This window comes from Falco rusticolus, chromosome 5 (assembly GCF_015220075.1).
Source record: "Falco rusticolus isolate bFalRus1 chromosome 5, bFalRus1.pri, whole genome shotgun sequence".
Lineage (NCBI taxonomy): Eukaryota > Metazoa > Chordata > Aves > Falconiformes > Falconidae > Falco > Falco rusticolus.
Window position 1 is genome coordinate 47,931,561 of NC_051191.1, and position 6,000 is coordinate 47,937,560.

At 43.5% G+C, this 6,000-nt stretch overlaps 1 long non-coding RNA gene across 3 annotated transcripts in view; it reads left to right on the top strand.

The window, feature by feature from the left end:
* The window catches only part of LOC119148948, an 86,428-nt gene extending 80,805 nt beyond the window's left edge, over positions 1 to 5,623 (top strand). For 2 of the 3 annotated variants that reach the window (XR_005104541.1, XR_005104543.1), the window contains 2 exons: positions 3,104 to 3,205; positions 5,518 to 5,623. This is a non-coding gene — a long non-coding RNA (uncharacterized LOC119148948). Of the gene's footprint in view, positions 1 to 3,103; positions 3,206 to 3,348; positions 3,480 to 5,517 lie in introns of all 3 variants that reach the window. The other variant, XR_005104542.1, reaches the window with a different exon arrangement.
* Positions 5,624 to 6,000: the final 377 nt, after the last annotated feature.

Sequence of the window (6,000 nt, forward strand, 5' to 3'; positions counted from 1 at the left end):
TAGTTTCATTGAAAAAGGTCTTGTGACCTGCAAGCACCAGCCTAGTGATTTGTCTCTTTACCCAGCAACGACTCCTTATGAAACCAGTGCAGGAAAAGGTATGGGTACTAAATGTTTCTGTAGAGGCAGTTTCCACAGTTGTTCTGCTTCATGACTCCTTCCTCGCCCAGTCTGTATTAAGAATACAAATAAAAATGAAACCATTAATTCTTTGCAGTCAGAAAAGACAGGACAATAGACACCTGTCTTACTCACTGTCTGCAGCAACTGTTATTTTTAAAGAGCTTCCCATGGGATTTTTAGAAATGGATTTGGCATTTGAGATTAGTTAAATTTGCTGATCAGTTCAGTCACTTAATTGCCCACTGCCACTAGCTGCCATTGCAGTACCTTTGCTGTCGAGATTACAGTAGCCTTCTCCTATGCCTTCCCCTCCTTTCCCCACGCTTGCAAGATCTCTTTGAGGATGGTCTTTTCCAGGGTTTCACAGTTGCACATGTGACTATAGCTGCAGCATGCAGGGCCAGGTGATGCCTGCACTTCTGGGCTAGTGCTGGTTGAGTTTGCTCTGGGCTCCCAAGTCTGATGAGGTGCTACAGGGGCAGACTACTGTTGGACGCACAGCAGGCCTTCCTTCACAGCAGTGGACTGTTTTACAAACATGTACTGATTCAGGCAGCTGTAGCATGTGTCCCCAGGCTGGAAGCTGCTAGCAGAGCTACTGGCTACATCCAAGTGGTACACGCAACAAAATGCAGCCTGCTGTCTTTATCCCGGAGAGGACGGGAAGCAGACATTTGGGCAGCTGTCAGACACCCAGATGCCTCCTCCTGCACTTGCCCGTTAGCCAGGACAGAGTCAGGAACTGCTGCTGCAGAGGAAGATCACAACTCCCTTTCCAGGAGCCAGCCACCACCAGCAAGCAGCGCACATTTGCATGGTGTGGACTTGTCTTATGAAAATCGCCAAGCAGGAATGTGCCAAGTCACTGGAGGTGATCATACCATGTAAAAAATGCTGGGAATGGTAACAGGATTTGTCAAATGAGATATCTGGAGAAAGCGTTACGTTTCTAACTGGAATAGCTGGCATGAACAAAAGGATGGAGGTGAGCAGAGAGAAATAGCTCAAGGTCATACAGCATGTTAGTAGCAGAGCTGGGGTGAGCATCTGGCATTCTAATTATCAGGCCATATTCCTATCACCTAATCTGTAGGCTCATGCTTTAGGTTCAGTGGGCTTACGTCCGCTTTGGATACACTTTTCCTGGAAAATATTGTCTCTGCTTACCTCAAATTACATCACACCACAGGGTTTGCACTTGCTGTGGCCGCTCAGCATCTTGTCTCTGGTGTTAAAACTGGCAAAGGGGCAGGTGATATCTCTTTTGTCAAGGCTGACTGATGGAAAAAGGCACAAAGCCAACACTGAATGCCAACTCTGATAGGAGGCTGACGTAAAAGGGGCTGAGGAACCATATAGGACTGCTGCCTTGGTTATATAACCTGGAATATTTTTTGTAAATGCTCAAACTGATGGGCATTGTGTTTTGGCATGTGTTTGTCAGTGCCCTTGTTTTATAGCCTTGCTGAAGACTCATTGTCAGGTGGCACTCAAGACAGTGCTTTTTATAGGTGCCAGTGTCCAATTCAGATACAGTTTGTGAAAGCAAAAGGTGTTTGGGGGAGGAGGGTTCTGACACACTGCCAAAGCATTTTGTAAAAGGTGTTTTAATGGTACTTCATACTCTTCAAAAGGGGAGGTGTGTGGGAGATGAATGAGGAACACTGACTCTTAGGGATGTTGAGTCACCAGATGATTCTGGTAGAAGGTGAACAGCATTTACAAGATGGAAGAACAAGAAAACAGGAATTTAAAGGGCATATACCCTGTGTCCAAGAGAGGCAGGATTTTGGCAGTGTCTGTCTAACCTGGTATTTTGAAGAATGATTTCTTGTCACAGCTTGACCCAGTTCTTACCTGGAGACTAAGTGTGTTATAAGTGAACCCAAATGTAGGCTATCTAATGCTTCATAGCACCTTTCTCCTTTGTGGGACTGGGACCTTGGGGCTGACAATCGCCCCAGTGCAGTCTGTGCCCTAACCAGTGGGGTGCTTTCCCATGGGGCTAAACATGGTGGGCAGAGCCATGTGCTGGTAACAGGCTCCATCAGCAGCCCCAGACTGGGGGAGTGATGACCCAGGTCAAGGATCCACCCAGGGTGTCCATCTGGGAACAAAAGGAGAGGGGGGCAGAGACAGGGTTGGAGACAGAGCTGCATTGTGGATCTGAAGTCTGTGCAGGAGGCAGGGCTAGAAGCTGGCACTCCTATGGCATCACTAGCGTGGGGACTGATGGCTCTGGACTGATCTGAAACAGGGTCCTGGGCCACGGGCAGGGTGGCAGAAGAGGCCCCAGGTGATGCTCATCAACACCAGTAAGGCCTCTTGGTGCACTTAGGACCCTGGCACTTACAGAAAAAGGTGTGTGTTTGCTGCAGGATGACTCACGTGCAGTGGCTGTCCAGTTTTACCAGAAGGAGGAAACAGAGGTAGTTTCAGCTGCAGGAAATGCAAAGAGTACTTTGTCTCTACTTATGACTTTGCAGTTAGGTAGATAAAAATAAACAATGCGTCCCTTATTCCTCTGTCATTAAAGCCTTTATTCAATGCAAGTATCTGGATGTCAGTGTAGCTGCTGTTTCTAGCTCTGGGGCCGAAGGATTTGCAGGCTCTGACTCCTTCCCACATTTTTGTGAGGACATGACAGTCCAGCCATCTCTGATTCCCAGTCTTCTGGCTGGCATGTGTTCTGGGTAGTAGGGATTCAGGCTTCCAGTTGAGGTGTCTGGGGACAAGATGGCAGGCAGGCTGAAAAACAAGCATAGTTGAGGGATTTATTAACCACAGGCACTTTGCTCTTTACATGTACTAGGGAGCTATACATATCCCTGAAACAACACAGGTCCATAAAGTACCTTTTGTGGAAGTCTGTGGCAGAGACAAATATAGAATCTGTTTATTCTTGGAAGTGTTCAGCTGTGGAATGATCCTTTCTCTTCTGGAAGACATAAATCTACCACACACTTTACAATTTCTGCAGCAAAAGAAGCAAAGCTGAGGAGCCAACAGTCTTCCCTTGAAGATATCTCTGAGTAGGATCTTGTGTGCACTGAAAGAGGTACAAGGTCTTCACAAACAAATGGTATGTATTCCTGCAATGAAAGGTTATATTGTAGAGCAAATATATTGTAGTGCAGAGGAGATGAAGACAAGGTAATGCAAGCAGCTGCACCATTTCCTATTTGTTTTCTGCAGCCTCAGATTTTTTTTTTTTGTCTGTGGCAGGTTTGTTGTGTGCCACTTCACAGGGCTCAACAGACAAACAGAAAATGCTTCACAGTATCAACCCTACTTTATTAGATTTTTAATTGCCAAGAAGCGACTTCACCAACATGGCAATGATATTGATGCCCCATGTAAGCCATTTGAAAACTTTAAATTAATTTGATGTATTCCTATCATATCTGTGTGTACTCACTAGAGTGGACGGGGTTAGTTTGCCCATGTCATGTTTGTTACAGCAGGAGAATGGTGAGATGATTTCTCTGAAGGGGACAAGATCCTAGTGGGCTTTGATCCTTCTGCCTTGTGTAGAAAGCTTTTTCCTGTTGGCCCTAACCTTTTTTCCTCAGTTCCAAAACTCAATTCTTGAGATTCCTGTATCAGGCTACCCTCCTCCCCATCTCCTCTCCTCCCATCTATGTGAGAAAAAGGTCTTCTCTTACATCAGGTTATTCCCTGCTAAGCTTCAAACTTCTATCCCCAAATACGGGGATATAAAGGTTTTCAAAGGAAAAGTTTATCTGCGTTTTTAAACACTAATAGATGTGAGAAAACCTGGCTTTTCTTTGGATTCATTCTTATACGTTATTGCACCATTGGGACTGATACTTTCTTAAAGCAGGTGTCCAGCTGGAAAATTTAAGCTACAAGGATGGAGATCTGGCAAAGTATTCAGAACTAAAAAAACACCATGGAATGGGAATTGTCTGACAATGCTAATTATAGGTGTGGCAGGCAGCTGTAACAAGCAACACGGCAATTTCTGCTGTCTCTCTCTGTTTTGCAATTTAATGCTCTTACACTCTGTTGCCTAATTTTAGAGCAAATGCATACTAGCAATTTGCAACCAGGTAATGCTTGTAACCTTCTGGAACGGAGATTATCTTAAAATGGGGAGTAGAGGAAACACTTTTCCATGCGGTTGTGACGTTGTCTGTTCTTGACCTTTCTAATGACTGGAATTTAGGGAAAGCAATCATTAGAGGGAGGGGGAGGAAGGAAACCCAGTGGGAGAAGGTGGAGCAGGACAGAGTGCCAGAGTGTCAGAGCCAGCAGAATCAGTAGGTGCCCAGGCAAAAGTAGGACCAAAGTTTTACAGTGAGCGAGAAGCAGAGTCAGCGTGTGGATAAACCAGTATTGGGGAGTGTAAGCAGCACTAGAAAGGGAGGAGAATGCTAAAGATTACTTTGAAGAAGCAAAAATTACAAGAATGGGTAAGAGAATAAATAAGAACTATGATCTGAGCCCAATAAAAACCACCAACAAACATGCATGGTGGTTCAGTCCTTTTCAGAGAAGGTGCTAGCCCTGAAATTATAACAAGGAAGGTCAGCTCATTCAGATTTCATAATTTTGAATTCTAGTAAATGTTTTCTCTGAATAAAAGGCAGGTGGAGGAAATCAGTCCACAAAGTATTGGACTGAAATCTATGCTCTTCATATAAAAAAAGAAAATTAATTTGCATTTTTGTAGCTTTTTTTCAGTCCATTAGTATGTGAATCCTGCCCAGTGCTTTTACTCAGCTCATCTTACCTACCTCTACTTCCTGCATATAAAATCTGTGAGGAGGTTCCGCAGGGTTTTTGGTGAGAAGTCTTCAGACCTCAAAGATAGTTTCTGTAGCATCTCATAAATACCTAACTATGCAAGTCTTAGTATGTGGCAACAGCTAGTAATTTAACATGACTTCACTGCTTTTAGTAGAATCCTGTAACCAGAGCAGTATTATCAGGTTGACCAACATGAACAATAAAGACAAGCATAGTTTTGTGTCAACTGACATTCACTTTAATGTCAACCCACTTCCCGATACTGTAAAAATAGGTTGCATTATGTCTGAATGGAGTAAATAAATAGCATGACAAAAATTTGTGTGGATGTGTTGTGTGACAGTCACTCTCGAAACACTATTACAGTTCATCACAGCAGTAAGGTAAAGCAACAGCATAATTTGGAGTGGTTTGAGGAGAGGAGAGCAGAGGAGAGAGGAAGGGGGAAGGGTGGGGAGGGAAGGGAAAAGGAAAAGGAAGGGATGTAGTGTAATGACAGTTACATTCCCTTCAGAAGCTACATTGAATTTTGTAGATAATGTTTTGCATGGCAGAAAACCACTAAATCTCTCCTGAATATAAAACCCATAAGAGTTCCTTTTAAAATGTTCATATTCACAGCAGAACCAGAAAAGAAGTTAGGCAGGACCCTATGAGAACCCACCCGGGGAAACAGGCACTGGTGGCCTTTGACAGTCTTCAGCTCCCTCTCAAAAGTGATGGGGTTATGCTTATACGTACAGAAAACATGCAGTTTAGAACAGAAGTTTGTTTCTCTCACTTCATTAGAAAAGGATATATTTAATCATAGTGCATAACTATGCATTATAACACTGTTTTTTGAAATATGTAAAAAAGGAATGTCTTTCAAATCTGAAAAAGTTCTGAACAATGGAAATCTTGGAGAGGAACAATATGCAATTGGCTTGGCAAGAGCCTGATTCTGGTCAGGGTGTAATTCTCCTGCTGTGAAGTTAAACCATGTTTAATACCCTGCTTGCTCACAGTATTGTTTTTCAGTCCCAGGAAAATGATTTAAATCAACTTCTATGATTCTGGAAAAAAATCTGATATTTAGATTGGCTGAGCAAATGGAGACATTTT